Below are 18,322 nucleotides of genomic sequence, written 5' to 3'. Positions count from 1 at the left end.
GGACTATGGCCATTTAATTACCATTTTGTTCCTCCTCTCCTGGTTACCAAGACTCTGGTCCAAGTCTTGCAGCTCGGTGACTGTCGAGCAGGGGGACAGCAAAAGGTCTTCAACCGGACCAGAGGGAAGTGACTGTGAGCCCCTTAAGAGGCTGAGCACCTCCTCGATCTTGCCCTCAATCAAGTCGATTCGCTGTGCCATGCGGACCATGGATGTCCTCACAGCTATGGAAAAGTTGATAGTGTTAGTTGTTATACATTATAAAATTACATATGTAAACAAATTAAGCGAGTCTTCTTACCTCTCATTTCCATCTCGATGGCTGAGTCACCTCCCTCTGTGCGAGGAGTCACCTCCCTCTGTGCGACGTGTTCTGCTATTTACAACCAAAAAAGTTAAGTTACACTCAAATCCCTTGTCATGAAATTGCATTTAATTGGAAATGGAAAATTCAAAGCCGCTGTACCTTCAACTGGCACCCAAGTCCTGGATAGAGGGCATTTTGTTCCTCCTCTCCTGCAGCTCAGCCAAGCCACCTCCCTCTGTGTGATGAGTCACTTGTGCTGTTTACAACAACAAAAAAAGTTACTTACTCTCAAGTTCCTTGTCATGAAATTGTATTTACTTGGAAATGGAAAATTCAAAGACACTGTACCTTCAACTGGGTCCCAAGATGAAGTGGCAGGCGTTATAATAGACCCATCCAGCTCTGGGCAATGAGCTGGTTGCCTGTGTGGTGTTGACTCATCTAAAAAGAAAGTAAATATGAATATTGGTCAGTTAATTTATGGTAGGTTTCTTGCACATGACATTTGCAAAAGATAAACCTATGCTGTTACATTAAACAATCGCTAAAAAGAAAAACTCACATGCAGGTGGTGGAGGCAGTGACATCTGCTGACCTAATAAAAGGCAGGAAGAGACAAATACATCAGAACAGTAACATGATATGCACTAGGTTAATAAACATGAATGTCAGTAGTTCCATGGTAGGAAATATGACTCAACTGGTTTTCTTAAATAATACATGTATAAATGTTAACTTACAGACAGGGCTTCCAGGCACACGCACCATCCTGGAATGCTTTCTTGCTTGCGGAACGGATTCATCTGAAATAAAAGACCATACAATCTGCACTGATTGCAAAAAGAATATTTGAATTGTGCAAATAATGTAGTCTGTATTTAAGAGGTCTTACCATCACTTGACCATGCACAGCCTTTTGTGGACGCTCGCATTTTCTTCCGCCTCAATGCTAGAAGTGTCCATCAGCCGCTGACATTTTTCCATAGCTTTGGTGTATGAATCTACGTTAAGAGAACAACGTTTTTGTGAGCCAGTAGTAGAGCAAAGCAGTATTTCCATATAGAGAAAACTATTATTGATAGTATTGTAGCAATCAGTCATCTGTACACAACCAGATTTTCTTGACTGGATATTTGGCCCAGCTTTTGACTTGATTTTTGTATTGTAGCCCAGAGAATTTCTAATGGGGAGACACAGCATCCATAGAAATGCATGGGCTTAGTTTGTAAAGCCAGTATGGCAGCTGTGTATAGCCTACTACACACATTCCGCCCCTTCCTGTATGCTTCCCAACAGACCTCTGAAGTTTGCCTACAAAAAGGAACCAAAACTGCCATCTTTGCCTATAAGGAGATCAGGGTGTTAATTTAACCTAACTACCTATGACAAGTTACATTGCAAGTTAGGTCTGGGGTAGCAAAAATCTAAGTTGCTGTCTTAACGTAGGCCTGTTGAAGATCACAGTTAGCCTACCACTCGAAGGCAGAGGACAAACGTGTGTTGAGCAAAATGTCTGCATTTCAGACTTCTTCGTCCCCGGGAGAGTGCAATAATTCTCTCCCCATGTTATTTTCCCATAGCAAAAATTGCAAGATAGGCTACCGGATCTCAGCTTTTTGAAGGCAAAATTCAGAGGTCTATTCACTTGAATCGTCTATCCGATCAACTGTGTTACAAAATGGCCGCCGACAGTGTACTGTAGCCTATACATTATCAGAGCCCTTCTAAGGATTATTAGACATTCTCTGACATTATCTATAGCCATCTCTATGGCTCTAGTGTAGCCTACATATGCAGGACTGTTCAGTAGGTTATACCAACTTAAAAAGCATCACCATCTCAGTATACCCACTTAAAATAGACTAGGATACATTTGGGGTTGATCACAGTATAGCCTACCCACTACAGCTAACTAGCCTACATCACAGTAGCCTAGATCCAGCTACATACAGTAGGACTATATCCACTAGCCTACACCACTGCTGCCGAGTGACTTGCCTAAAAGGACTGACTGTACACTAAAACTAATTAAAAGAAACGGTAGCCTAGTGCTATTATTTGTAACATCAACGCGAGCAGGTTAACACGATGACACAAAACATACAATGCTGCAAAACATAACACGTTGAGAACAGCTCAAACAAAGACGAACGAGCAATGTGCTCTGGTAAATTACAAACTTGGCAGAATCGGAATATAACAAAGCCCTACAAGTGAAAGGACTTAAGGTTAAACCTCAAACTCTTGCATTACAACCACTAGGCCTACATCATGAAACTGTAACATATTTCACTTACTTTCGTGAAATCGAATTCAAGACGAGTGTAATCCATTCCAAGACTTCTTCCAGCGGCGTTCAAGAATCACGGAATTCAAACAGAGCCCGTTTACGGAAGTCAGGACAAGACTTCAATCGATCACCTGAAAGCAGAGGCGCTGTCTTCCCCCTACTGGCGTGGGGGTAGGCCTACGTGTAAGGGAGAGCCTGTCTGATTGAACTGAAGTGAATTGTGAAATGAAAGAAGTGAATTTTCTTAGTTGTGAAAAGTGTTCTATTGATAGATTTTTGTTTAAAGTTCACCTAATACGTAAAAAAAAGCACAAAAGTATATATTTTTTATTTAGTAAAATTGATATTAGCCTAAAATAAATATTATCTTGATATGATGTTTACCTTACTTAGATTTTATAAGACCAATCATTTGAGTGGATCTAAATCAAGTGACTGCAAACATTTTGTATCTTACTTCAAAAACTGAAATGGAGCTTGTGTTAGTATCGACTATAGCTGTTATTGTCTCCAGTTTCTAAAGCTGATAGAGGCGCAATCAATCACACAATGCCAACACATTTAACACGGCATGGAATTGGAATGAATAGAGACGCATTACCATTGACGTCATTGCCACCTAATCAGAAGCCTCGAATGCAAATAATGTAAAATGTGTGAATGTAAAATGGTAATGGTAGGCTACAGGAACAAATGAAACATGTTCTGAATGTATTCTAGTGATAGCAGAAAACTATTATAAAAATATTTTATATTTTATTTACCGAAGTATTATTGTTTGTTTAATCCAACGTGAAACTGCAATCGGTTCTGAATGCAGACCAGGCGTCTTCCCCCTACTGGCGTGGGGGTGCACTCAGAACAACCAAAAACAACCAATAACAACTAAACGGGAACGTTGTGTGAAGGTACTGTGCAACCACAGGAAAACGTTTTGGTTGGTTGGTTCCCTTAACGTTTAGGAACGTTAAGAAACCCTTAGGTAACGTTCCCTAACCGTTAGTTTTTGGTTTGGTTCGAACTACCCTTTAGGGAACCATACACTAACGTTCCCGAACGTTCCCTTAACGTTTTGTGTTAGTGGGGAACACGGTCACCGATGGAGAGCGCCAGCCCCTTCACACTTTTGTTGTACTGGTCAGCCTGGTGTCTTTGTTCAAGCCTTGAGTTCCTCTGAGCGACTTGCATGGCTGACTGGAGATCGCAGGCCAGGGACTTCACATACGTGTCGTAGTCTGCAATCCCCTCATCATGGCTCACATTCCTGAACATCAGGTCAACAGGCAGCCTCGGCACCCTGCCAAACATCAAATAGAATGGCGCAAACCCAGTCGTTTCATGTACTGTACAATTATACACAAACGTCATGGTCTGAACCATCTGGGGCCACTTCTGTTTTGACTGTAGAGGCAGGGACCTCAGCATGTTTCCCAATGTCCGGTTGAATCTCTCTGTACCACCGTTGCCCATCGGATGGTAAGGAGACGTGTGAGACTTGTGGACGCCAGCTAACTCCATAAGCTCCGCGATGAGTTCACTCTCAAAAGATGCTCCCTGGTCAGAGTGCAGGCGGGTGGGAAAGCCGTAGACACAAAAAAAGTTATCCCATAGCTTCTTTGCTACCTTCTTAGCAGTCTGATCTTGACAGGGAAACGCGTGGCCCATTTGGTGAAGTGGTCGGTGATGACCAGGACATCCACAGACTTGTTGTTCCTGTCCTCAGCTGACCAGAAATCAATACAGACAAGCTCCAGGGGGGCAGATGTTCTGATGCTCCGCAGGGGAGCTCTGGCAGCTGGCTCAGGGGTTTTGCTGAGAACACACCTCATGCAGGTCTTGACATGGTTTCTGACATCCTTCTCCATGTCATACCAGAAGAATCTCTGCCGGGCAAGGGAGAGGGTGCGGGGCTGACCCTGGTGACCAGCCAGATCATGAACACCAGCCAACGCATCACTCTTCAGAGAGTCAGGCACGACGTACTAAAACCTCTTGATGTTGGTAAGCGGGTCTTTAAAAACTCGGTACAGAATTCCATCCTCCAGCTGGAACCTCTGCCATTGCCTCAGTAACTTCAAGGCCAGGTTGTCCTCGTGGGCACGTTCACGCCTTGATGGTCTCAGTTTCCGATCAACGAAGAAAATCACTCTTGCAATGGTGGCATCCTGAAGCTGGCGAGCCCTCAGTTCATCCGTCGACCATGTGTGAAACGTGTCTTGACCACCATTACCCAGGCCCTCCAAATGATCACCAAGGGAAATGGCCCTCTGCTGAGCTCCACGGTCCCAGGCATCCTGTGTGTCCAAAGCTGCCGACACGTCATCACCTGACATGGATAGGGGTTGCTCAGCACTGAAGGAGGAGTCAGTCATGGCCTGAGGATGACAAGTGAGGCGAAATACGTCCTGAACACAACTGTTGTCCACGTCAGAGGCTTGCTGCAACAGATCTGTGTATGACTCAGACAGGAGCCGCTGGTTGACAGGCTTCACAAAGGGGTCACGACTCAGAGCATCAGCCACCACGTTCTTGGTCCTGGGGACATGCTTAATATCAAAGGTATATGGAGCCAGCTTGGAAACCCACCGCTGCTCACATGCATCCAACTTTGGCTTTGTCAGAATGTACGTGAGTGGGTTGTTGTCCGTCCAGACGGTGAAAGTGTGGCCCTTGAGCCAGTGACTAAACTTATCGCACACAGCCCACTTCAAAGCCAAAAACTCAAGCCTATGTGCTGGATAGTTGGCCTGGCTCCGACTGAGGGATTTGCTGGCGAATGCTATAGGTCTGGCTCTCTCTTCTCCATCTTGAACCTGAGATAAAACAGCTCCTAAGCCATCAAGTGAAGCGTCTGTGCACAGGACGAACGGTTTGTTGAAGTTCGGATGAGCCAAAACTACACTGGTCATCAACGCTCTCTTGAGGTCTTCAAAAGCTGTCTCACAGGCTGGAGTCCAGTCCCCTGGAGTCAGCTCACGGTAGGTGCCAGGTCTCCTGAGCTTCCTGTCATGCCTACCTCTACGCTTCTGGCCAGCAGTCAGCGCAAACAGTGGCTTGGCAATGGACGAACAGCCAGGGATAAAATGTTGATAATACATCACCATACCCAAGAAGGAGCGAACTCTCTTCTGAGAAGGTGTGCAGCCGTCCTCCATCATAAGGTCCTGTGTGGTGAAGCTAGAGATGACATCAACTTTTTCCTGATCAACAGACACGCCACTCACATTGACGATATACCCAAGAAACTTCACAGACTTGCGCAAAAAGTGGCATTTCTTCTGAGAGAGCTTCAGGTTGTATGTTCTCAGTCTGGTGAAGACAACCTCAAGACGCAACAGAGCCTCAGTCTCAGATGGAGCAAAGACAAGGAGGTCATCAAGGTAGCACAGAAGAGTGGAGAAATTGAGATTGCCAAAAATGCTCAACATCATGCGCATGAAGGAAGCAGGGCTGTTACACAGGCCTTGAGGAAGCCTGTTGTACTCATAAAGCCCGAGTGGAGTTGTGAAGGCCGTGTACTTCTTGTCAGACTCATGGAGGGGGATGTTGTAAAACCCAGATGTCAAATCCATGGTGCTGAACAGTGCATTTCCACCAAGGGCAGCGAGGCAGTCAGACTGGTGTGGCAATGGATGTGCATCCTTCACAGTCTTAGCGTTAAGCCAGCGAAAGTCTGTACATATTCTGAGGTCCCCGTTCTTCTTCCAAACCATAACCAGAGGCGAGGCGTATTCACTGATGGACTTAGTGATTATCCCTTTTTCCTCCATCTCTCCCAGGACTTCCCTCAGCTTGAGATAGTGGGCAGGGGGAATCCGGCGGTAAGGAAGCCTGAACGGGCGATCATCAGTGAGGTGGATGCGGTGGACGAAATCCTTGGCCTCAACTCATAAGCAACTCATAAGCAAAACCTAGCATACACGACCGTATGTTAAGGTAAAGCATTACACAGAGGGAACCTAATAATAATAAAAAAGTAAACCTAATTTTTAAAAAAAGGGCACTAATCATTTCAGAGGTTTTCGATGGATTGACCGTAGGTCGGAAAAGTGGAAAAAAGATTAGCTTCAAGGCTATAACTTTGTTTTGTTTTAGCATGACTGTTTTTGAAGATGATCATGTAGGCTATGGTAGCTTCAACATTAACTCGACTTGGTGAGGATGATATTAATAATAATACATAAATAAATGTTTAACTTTGATGACTTTGAAGGCGAAGGAAGTGTAAGAAGAATTTCTGTGTATCTATCATATGAGTTACAAGATTCAGTTCGATGGCTAACGTCACGAAGTTAAGTGTGAGTCTGCGCAGTACTGGGGGGACCAACTGAAAAATCGTTCTATTTGACTCAGTGCCCTCCCATTGAAAACGACGGAGTCTGTTCGTCCATTTCTTTTACTGTCTATGAGTGTGACCGGTGGAATACACTCTGCGTTGTGATTTGCTGTTTTTGAGTGACTGACGTGACACGGGATGACGATGTATTCGCGGGCTTTTATTCTCTGCAAAACGATAGGGACAATACAGTGAAGCAGGCAGTAGGTTCTCCTTCCCCCAACTCCTCTTCCCCAGAGTGACAGAGACAGGGCAAAAAGCACAGGTAACCCACACAAAACATACTAAATACAAAATACAAGATATAAAATAAAAGTAACATCAATCATTACATTTAAAAGGTTAACACAACTAGTCGCTAGGATTTAACCATTAAACTATGCTACCTAGCCTAGCTCCTGATAGAGACCTAATGGAAGTAGCTAGCTAATATGGCTAACTTAGTTAGCAACAGGGGCGTCACTAGACCTTATTCACTGGGGCACGTGCCTTAGTAAAAGTCTCCAGTGCCCCAGTAAAATTCTAGCGCGGCTCTAGCTGGAAACGGCATTCATGAGCGCATCTCCGTGCCTGCTTTACTCATGGCTCGAGCCTGTCACTTACCAGCCAATAAAAAAAAAAAAAAAGGAATAAAGAAAGGGGCCATAATAGCCAATCAGGAAATAGCATCTCTGTAGCTGGGTAAGATTGAACGCAACAACCAATGAAAATCGTTCACATGATTCTTCCGAGTGTTTCGTTGTACTGCACACACATACACTGTGGAATCGGCTGGAGCTCATTACATCACTTTGAGCACAGAGTAAGTCGTCCCCTAAAATTCACAACACAAAAAATGACAAGTTGATCGCTGTTAGAGAGTGTTGCACATAACTAGCATCTGTTTTTCAATGCTTAGCGTCATTGTAGCCTTAGCAACAGTTTACCAGCTTGTGCTCTCACTCACACACCATGCGTAGGCTGCATGCACACATGCGGACAATTAACAACGATTTATACTATACTGTAGAAAGAGTCCTGTAAAAGTAGCCTATACTGTTTGTGAAGCTGTCCTACTGTAAAACTAAACATAGCCTTCTGATAAACTATATAGAGATGGACATCATAAAATTCTTCCTGAACAGAGGCAGAGGGAGAGGAACAGTGAGGAGGATGAGGGAGGTATGGTAATTTTGCCCACATTAACGGTAACATTAACATTTATGCTGGTAATAGCCAGTGCTGTGATTTGATCAATGATTTAATGGCAAACTCAAATAAGTTTGCTGCATTTGCAAATGTAGCCTATAATACACAGAATCAGATAGCCATCTGTGTAAATTATTATAGGCTACATTTGCAAATGATCACCAAAAGTCAGTATGAAGGCTTTAGTAGGCTATTTAAGCTACAAAGAACTGCAGTATTGCCAGGATGTCTATAGGACCCTTGCCTGGGAGGGAAGTATATCTCAATTTTGACTAAAAATAAGCTTTTGTGTTAGTAGGAAAGCCTATTAAATTAATGCAGTGAGTATAGGCCTACTTATGCCTATGTGTTTGGATGTTGCTGGATAGTGGCTGCTACAACAATTGAGTGAGAGAGTGCTGGAGGAGGAGAAGGAGTAGAAGAAGGTCGAAGAGAGGGAGAAGAGAGGGGAGAAAGAGCACAGGCTGGGCAGTCCAGTACCAGGCAGGGGGAGGAGGAGGAGAGAGACAGGCAAGAAACGGATGAGAACATGATGGGGGCTAGACGTAAAACTATTCAGAGTATGGAGGAGGATGTCGGGGGAGCCTAGGGGAGATATGTGATGGTCCAAATCAGGCTAGCCATTTATTTCATATTGCGCGCACAGTTATTATGACCGCCGCGCAGCGAAGCGGCGGTCATATAGGTTTAGTCAGATTTTTTTTTTTTTTTTTTTTCTTTTTCGCATGTCCAAATTTCTGTCAATGATTCCCGGGACACTGAAAGACCGGGGTAGACGAAACTTGGTGGGCATGTAACCCCATATGGATAGCATGGAACCATCGTTTTTCGTTTTGATCTGTAGCCCCCCCGCTGGACTGCACCCCCCGAAAGGAGGGTAGGGCAGACACAGTTTTCTGTGAATATCTCGAGAACCGTAAGGTTTAGGAGGACCATTTTTTTTTTGTATGTTGATCTCAAGGGGCCATGTCAACCCATTCCATAACCACTCATTTCATGTATAGCGCCACCTAGTTAAACACAAAAAAGTAAAAATGAGGTGTTGTAATCGCAGGTATCTGTGACCTAACATAGTCAAAACTGCACGAAATTGGAAGTGTAGGATCATTATGACACCCTCTGAATGCACGCCAAGTTTCGTGGAATTCCGTTCATGGGGGGCCACACAATAAATTAATTTATGTTACTATACACCAACTGGCCTGTAGGTGGCCGGAGACAGTTTTCTGTGAATATCTCGAGAACCGTAGGGCCTAGGAGGTCCACCTTTTTTTTGTATGTTGATCTCAAGGGGCCATGTCAACCCATCCCATTACCACTTATTTCATGTATAGCGCCACCTAGTTAAAAATTAAAAAGCAAAAAATTAGGTGTTTTCATCACAATATCTCTGGCTGACATGGTCAAAACTGCACGAAATTGAAAGTGTAGGATCATTATGACACCCTCCGAATGCATGCCAAGTTTTGTGTACTTTCGTTCATGGGGGGCCTTACAATAAAACAATTTATGTGTACATTTAGTGACGTACACCAACAAGGATTCCCGGGACACTGAAAGACCGGGGTACACAAAACTTGGTGGGCATGTACCCCCACATGGATAGCATGGAACTGTCATTTTTCGTTTTGATCTGTAGCCCCCCCGCTGGACTGGACCCCCCGAAAGGAGGGTAGGCCAGACACAGTTCTCTGTGAATATCTTGAGAACTGTAGGGCCTAGGATGACCATTTTTCCGTATATTTGCCTCCAGGGGTCATGTTAACCCAGTTCATGTGCACACATGTGCACAAACAGATACACACACACACACACATTCACAGTAATCATGACACATACTCACACAGTAGACATATGTACGCTTCCATGCACAGGCACATACGCAGGCACGCACACACACACACACACACACACACACACACACACACACATAACATAAACATAACACAAACAATCAAGAATTTCTCATAATTATGAACAGGCAAGATGGAGGTGGGGTTGTATAAAATTAATTTTACATGTGAAATCTATGAACTAATCATGTTTTGGTACTTGTTGTCTAGCAGATACCAGTGAGAAGTGAGTGTGGATAATGCAATTTAGTGAGACAGTTAAAATCATATAGGCCTTTCAGCGTGATTTCTTTTTGTGGAAAAAATGTGCTGGACTGGGCGGCGGTCATATTTTGTACCGCTCTGCGGTACATCTAGTTTATTTAATTTTTTTTATGTATTGGGAGTTGGGGGCCTGTGCCCCAGCAAAGCTCTAGGTCTAGAATCGCCCCTGGTGGGTATGTAGCCCCACTAGACTTTTACGGAAAAATTTCGTTTCGTCCCCGGGGTCCACTCCCCCCCCCGTGCTGGGCCCCCCGAACCGCAAAAAAAGCAGTTTTTCCTAAATAACTACCTGAACCGTGGCACCGAGGATGAAGAATCTTTTATGGTATGTTGGTCTCAAGGGCCCACATCAATCTGGCCCATAATCACTCATTTGTGATTTGCACCCCCCCGGTAAAAAATGAAAATGCAATATTATTCTGCTTTAATCGTCCCTATCTTCAGTTAAGATGTTCAGAACTGCACCAAATTTTATGTGTATGATTGACCTGGCATTCTCTGGGGGTATGCCAAGTTTCGTAGAATTTCATCCATGGGGGGGTCTTTAAAAAAATAGATTATGTGTACATTTAGTGACTGTACACTCATTGGCCTGTAGATGGCGGTGCACACATATACACATGCACACACACACAGGCACCCACATACTATCGGTATTAGAACGGCTGATACATAATTACAAATTCAGTAGGATTAAAAGAAAGCCAAAATAAATATTCATCATCATCATCATCATGGCTGCATTTCCAGTATTGGCGATAAGTAGTCGTTTGTCCACTAGATGGCGCATCGTTGCAGTGAGACGTAATTTTGTTGGAAGTTAAACGTGGGTTGGAATACAATGGCCGCTTCCTACAAGGACTATAGTTTACCGCAGAGAACGTCTAATAAGGATAGGATGATGTTCACATGAAATGTAATTCCCATTTCTTCTTGAAGCCGAAATAAATCTGAGGATGTTTATCGGACATGCTTGGTTTTTACTGCAGGTACGTTAATCTTATAATATCAATAAGGACCTAGGCAATGTTACCGTTAGCGTTGGTTGAGTGATGGAGGCCAATTTGATTGATTGCATTTGTAGAAAACTATAAATGCGGTTATACCAAGCAAATTGATAACAGCACTGTAATTGTATCTTTCGACTGTCATTTGTTGCACGTGCTACAAAAATCATTCTGTGCAATGGAAGATTTACCAACGTTACACCGATCTGATACAGTTTTGCCTACATGCGTGAGACTGAGACGCCTGTTTATTTTGTTTGAAGTGCGTGCAGGGTCTGAGAGGGGAATCGATGTGCTTTGATTCCAGCTTGGTAGTTGTAGTCTGTGAAATTAAAAAGCACGTGTGTGTGAAGTATCCAAACAATGACACCTTCATTTCATTATGGCTGCTTTAGCAACACACCATAAGCTACTGTTTAGGCTAGTGGGTCCCATTTAGAGGTGGCTACTTCATTCGCGCTTTCCTTGACTCATGGAGCTGCGTGAATTTTATTACAACTTTTCGCCACGATATGGCAATTTAAGTCCGCTTGATACTGTAAGGCTTAAGCCATTGGTTTCCAAAGGAGATTTTATTTGTGTCGCCAGCATAGCTTATTGACAATTTATGTTGTAAATAGGCCTACCTTATAAGCCTACCTGTAGCTTAAGGAAGCTAACAGCTTTCTATTAGGATCTAGTTTGTTAGTTACAGTTTTGTCATAACTCCCTGATGCATTTTTGCATTTAGAATAGCCAGAGCGTGAACAATATCGGGTGCCTATGGACTAGGCTCGCTTGGTGAACCCAGCCTGATCTGCCCGCTATTTATTTTTTGATTTCTTAAAAGATTGAGCTTGGTCTGGTGAAAGCCAGACTAGCCATGGACCTCAGTTACACAATGCAAGGGAACATGAATCAGCCTATATTTGCACGAACAATAACGGACAACAGCTCTTCAACTTTGGCCCGTTAAAATGTGTATGAACAGTCTAGCGACGCATTTCATCAAGGCCCATTTGGACATGTCAGTTATTTGCACCACTAGTAAAACAGCATTTCGTTTCAGACTACTGTTACTTAATTTGTGCATTAACAATAACGTTTCAGACTACTGTTACTTAATTTGTGCATTGACAATAAAGTATTACATGAACTAAAGATGACTAAAATCTTATGTAGAAGAAGAAACATTCACAAAAAAATCCATCCATCCAAAAATGACCTTTGTTTTTGATAGCTGTTGAAAACGGCTGAGATGTTTTTGTAAATAAATAAATAAATAAACAAATAAATAAATAAATAACATTATGCTGATACCTTTTGCTTTTCCCAAATACAATGTAGCCTACAGGTGTAAGTGACCTTTCATCAATCCAGTTGTAATGGATGAACTGTGATGAACTGCCCTACTTGTGATTGTTTAGAGATTTTAAAGGTTTTATAACAATGCTACATCTTCTTTGGCTATTCTACAATCTATTCACCTTTTCAGCACCAGTAGGCTACTTTCTGTGCAGCCGCACACACACACTCAGGCATGCCAAACAAGCATACACAAAAGTTTCAAGAGTGGGGGATGGAGTAAAATATGGAGACAAATTGAAGTGTGCTTTATTTTCGCGGAACGGATGTACAGGACTGAGCGGCGGTCATATTTTGTACCGCTATGCGGTACATCTAGTTTTTTACAGTGTGGGGTGGTACTCTTAAAGTACAGATTAGTACCTTGATGGGTACAAAAAAGTACCTGCATTCATGGGTACATTATTGTTCTTTAAAAGGGTACTGCCCCAGCGACAAGCATTTGTACCGACTTTGGTACACACTGGTATTTGCATTTTTTAGAGTGTGCGGTAATGACATATACAGGTACATTTCAGTCATTGCAGGTACACAAGTGTACGTTGATGGGTACAGATGGCTAGGGTACAAAAAAGTACCTGCAAGCATAGGTACATTATTGTTCTTCAAAAGAGTACTGCACCAGCGACAAACATTTGTACTGGCTTAGGTACACACTGGTGCACCAAGCTCCTCTAAGTTGCTCCATTACTTGGTGAGTGAGACAAAGTTAAGGAAATAACGGTTGCTCTCGAATCTCCTCCCCCAACAAATTTTGACAGGCCATGGACTTTTTGTCCCTTCAGTACAAATATGGTCCCTTATTTGTGAGTGTATTTAGTAAAGGTACATTAATGATCTCACAATGGTACATATTAGTACTTTAGTGGCTCTATTGTGTTCCCTATAAGGTAAAGGGTCAAAAGTTGTACCTAAAAGAACAAATATGTACCCCAACCGCACCCCTATTTTTGAGAGTGTTGAGAAGTATGAGTACGGGTGGGAAACATGTGCATGTGTGTTGGCAGGGGACCAAAATAACTCAGGAGCCCCCGGCCACTATAGTTAGTCAGCTCAAGGTCAGCAGAAAACAGGTTGGGTGATGGAGGGAGAGGCGACAGCTTTCAGTTAAGACCCCAAAGTTCTGACTGGACTGAATTTGGATTTTGGACTGAAATATTCACTGCCATTCTAAAAAAGGTTATAATTGTCTTTAAACCTCCCCATGCTGGATGTGGACTGATGGAAATGTGTATTCCAAGCTCAAACAGGACAGATAAAAGTAGTTTAAAAAAAAAAAAAGTTGTGGTCCATGTGTGGGAGCTGTCCGAGGTGCTGAATTGTTTGGTAGCTGGGTGCTCATGGGGTTCAGTATTCCACAAAGTCTCACTTTGCCCATCGCTACCTGTATGTGCAGCCCATTGCCTTCCACTCTGCATTAGCATGCATGTGAACAAGCTCTGACACTAATGAACCGCAGATGCACTGAAACTGACGTAGCTAACGTACTGAAGTCACAGACCACAGTGACTTTAACCGCTGCCCACATCAGTTTTCTTCTTCTTAAAGAGACAGTGCTCACTTCCCTTTTAGTCCTGCTTCATGTTGACTTTGGTAGATACAAACTGTATATAAGTGTTCTCATCATCACAGTGTTTCCAGTCTTGTCATGGTCCACACAAAGACACATCATGGGACTTGAGTGTAATGCAGTTTGAAAATCAAAAACTCACTCACTCACTCACTCACGCACCCACTCACTCACTCACTCACTCACTCACTCACATGCTCTCCATGTCTCATTCATCATTCATTCTCTTTCTTCACTCTGCAATGTCAATTAGATATAAACAATACATTATATTGCACTGATATTTTACAGTTTTTCTCAATTCCTAAAACACAATTTCTGAAACCTTGCTCCATTTTCTTTAAACATTAAATACAAAACCTCAGCTTCAAGCACTATTTACAAAACCTCTGACTCCTCTTGCAAAATGAAACTTTTGGCTCAAAACAGCTTTACCTGTGCTCAAAATGAAACTTTTGCCACAAAACAGTGATATACTGATATACACTATCAAGCAGTCAGTAAACAATACACCAAAAAATAGAAAACACATTATTCAAAACATATAGTTCTCAGGGAGAAGTACATTTTAAATCTAAAAGCAAAATTCATATTTTTCCGTCATTGTCTTTTGATGAACGAAAACATCAAGTAGAAATTACTACTTTGCTTTGCTCTTTGCATTTTTTTGTTCTTTCAGCTTGTACCCCTATTTTTACAGTACCCTGCATCTCACAAACTTGTCCTTTGATTCTTGTTCTTTGTTGATATGAACTTGCAACCACTCAAAATCTATTGAGCAGTCAGTACTGTGAACAAATGGAAAGCACAATGTTCAGGGCCATACGATTTGTTTACAGTATTGTACAGTATACAGCCTACAATGCACTGTACTACAGTGTCCAATAAAAATCCTCTTTCTTGCCATCCTCCCCTTCCTCCTCGTCCCCCACCTCACATGCTGTATGCACTCGTGCTCGTCCTCTCACATAGTTTCTTCTATCCATTCTCATTCCCACCTTCAACAACCTGTTTGCTCTCTGAACTGGCTTATATTGGTTTTGTCACATCATTTGAAACAAGTGAAATCAATTTTGAGTGGTTCTGTTTAATCAATGACACGTGTATGTCTATTTCTATTTCATTTTTGACACTTGTGTTTACCAGTATGGATGCATGTGCATTAGAGTGCAGAATGTGTTTTGAGAATGAGAATGTGCTCAAAGTTTTGCTAAAAATTGTAAGTGAGATCTGCAAATTGTGTTTTACTTTACCATGTGAAATGGTTTAAGGTATTGACAACAGACTGAACAATTAGCTTAATGAGTTCAAGCAACTGAAAACTTTCTTCAGCCAATGGGTTTAGTGTTTTAGCCACTGAGAAAAAACGTAAATTCAAGTGTATGATTCAAGGCCAAATAATTTATACTTTTGAACCGCAGACACTTTTTGAGGCCTTGTTCACTAGTGATCACCAGTGGTGCACTGCTCTGAACCACCCAAAATAATGTATTTTATTTATTTATATTTTATAATAATGTATTTTATTTATTTATATTTATTTATTTATAATGTGTATACCGGTAATTTCATCTCAAACCTTTTCAAATTTAACCAAGGCATTAAACAACACCTAAACCACAAATGCAAGGCTCATAACTCTGTCACCAACACTGGCTTCTCTGGCTTCTGTTTCCTCATTCACAGAAGCAGGCTACAGAATTTAACACATGACAACATTACAGTTAAATAACACACTCAGCTCCATACCAGAATTCACATGGTGACGTCCCTGCTTGGTCCGTCTGCTTGCGCTTTTTCTGCTGGTTGTCTCTGTCATTGCAGGTATTGGCGGGGTGAGCGTGGCCAGCACACCTGTTGGTGCTAACTGGCCGGTGAATAAAGGGCACGGGGGTTTCCCCTGCTGCTGTTTTTTGGGCCTTCTTGGGTTTTATGGATAGGTGTGTTTTTTTGTTTGTTTTTAGCATCCACGCATTTCACCTCTCAGTCCATATCGCACTCACCCACTACGCTGCATACTGACTCCATATAATGACGTGGACATTTTCGCTCGTTTTGATTAGTTTTTGTAAAATAAATAGGTAAAAGTTGACCTTTCTATACTTGTCCTCCTTTGTTCTGGTTATGGCCTTTGAGCCAGGCCGTAACAACATGTTCTTTATTTATTTCATTCTTAATGTGCCAAGGAAGTAATCCGAAAGTAATAAACCAGTGAAGCTTAAAATTGGCACAATTGCTCATTCACAGACGCAGTCACACACACAAAATGGCATAATGACTCTAAAACAGAATGTGCATTATTATAGATACAAGGATACAAGGATACAAGGAAGTTTATTGTCACATGCATATAGTTACTGATCATTACAGATGTAGAATATGGTCTCCACAGTCAGTTCTCACCACAGCTAGAACCATTTGGATATGTACAGCACGTAGAAGAGAACTGAGAAAAGACCTGGCATATGAGAACCACCTAAAAAAATACCAGAATGTTCTTTATTTCTTTCGTTCTTAATGTGCCAAGGATCTGGAAGTAATATACCAGTGAAACTTAAAATTGGCACAATTTCTCAATCACAGAAGCAGGCACTTACACACAAAATGGAATAAGGAATTGTGCAGAATGTGCATTAGTGTAGATTATTACAGATGCAGAATATGGTTGGATATTGTCTCCACAGTCAGTTCTCACCATAGCCAGAACCATGTGCTACCTTATTTGGATATGTACAGCATGTAGAAGAGAACTGAGAAAAGACCTGGCATAAAAAAAGTATTAGCCCAAGATGATTCTATGTATGAACTCAACCCATTGCATCGACCCCAAGGCTGACATCACTCAAGACAGGATGTTTCAGGGCTATTTATAGTCAGCGTGAGAAACACAATGAAACACTGAGCCACATGTGGGTGCTGTCCGTGGTGTTGAATTAGTCACTATCTGGGTCTTCATTGGTTTCAGTGTTTCACAATCATCTGCCCCAATCTGCCTGTTACTCTCCTCCCCTCTGTCTCTTTTTATACCCTATTGCTGTTTGTTTGTTGTTTCTTCATCTGCTGCTCGTTCACTTGTTTTCTACCTTTTCTACCTTTTCTTTGTGTTTCTACGTGTCTATTGCTGTGCAAGAGGAGGTGAGAGATTGTGGTTCTGGTCTGGTTTCCTCTGTAGGCTGTGAGCTGTGTGTAGGAGGGCCTCACCAACCATTTCCTCTCTACTGCACATGTGCAGATGGTAGTACAGTGAACATTTACTGAACAACACAATATAACAGAAAATATGCATCAAAATATAGTTATAGCAAAAAGCCATGGCAATTAGACATAGTTAATGAATACTTTATATTGCACAGAAATTTCAAATGTTAAAGGAAATCCAAGTTTGATCAAGACTAAATAATTCATACTGTTACATGTAAACTGTATGCAGTTTTTGAGGCCTTATTGTTTATATGACCACTGATATTATTCTCAGTTACGACACTCCTTGTACAAAATAATGAGGAGGTGTTCCTAAAATACAAGCTGGTTTATGCTCAAATGTTTAACAAGTGATACTAAAAACCAAGCCAATGAAAAAAGCAACACTTAAACCACAAAATATGTGTGAGAAAGGGGACTTTTGAAGTTCACACTTGTGTGACCAACAAGTTTATTTTTGAAGACTGTGGCTTTTAGCTGAACATGGGTCAGCTCTCAGAACATCTCTGGCTGCTGCTTCCTCATTCACAGAAGCGGGTTTGTACTGGATGTAGCACACATAGACCACATATGCATGACATTTAAAAACAACAACCATCTCTATATCTCAGATGCATTTTTTTCTTGTAGTTATATCCATGCCAATTATATATGGTGAACTAATGCATAATACTAAACAGATCTAGCAAGTTTTTTTCCTTCTTGTCATATAGAATGACAATTGCAAAAATGAAAAAGAGCAAAATACCAATAATGAGAAACTAGTTGCATCTATGAATGTGGTATGAAAGATTCATGTCTCTCTTTGTGACTCTCAATAATAGCATTGACTCTCTCTATGATTCACATTTATGGCTTCTACAGAAAAATTAGACTTTTAGAGGCTGACAGTCCCTCAGGAGAGAACAAGGCATAGTTGCCATTTTGTCCAAAATGTATTTCGGCTTGTTAACCATCTAACT

At 42.0% G+C, this 18,322-nt stretch overlaps 1 long non-coding RNA gene across 1 annotated transcript; it reads right to left on the bottom strand.

Annotated features, from left to right (window-relative positions):
• Positions 1-858: 858 nt before the first annotated feature.
• Positions 859-2,810, bottom strand: LOC143127396 (uncharacterized). The gene is made up of 4 exons (XR_012987596.1): positions 2,605-2,810; positions 1,200-1,308; positions 1,048-1,110; positions 859-902 (listed from the first exon to the last, which is right to left on the bottom strand). It is a non-coding gene; the product is annotated as an uncharacterized LOC143127396 (long non-coding RNA).
• Positions 2,811-18,322: the final 15,512 nt, after the last annotated feature.

Source organism: Alosa pseudoharengus, unplaced genomic scaffold (assembly GCF_046254945.1).
Source record: "Alosa pseudoharengus isolate Yale_2024_CS ecotype anadromous, Long Island Sound unplaced genomic scaffold, YU_APseudo_1.1 YU_APseudo_1.1_scf_17, whole genome shotgun sequence".
Classification (NCBI taxonomy): domain Eukaryota; kingdom Metazoa; phylum Chordata; class Actinopteri; order Clupeiformes; family Clupeidae; genus Alosa; species Alosa pseudoharengus.
This window is presented reverse-complemented; position numbering and strand designations above follow the sequence as displayed.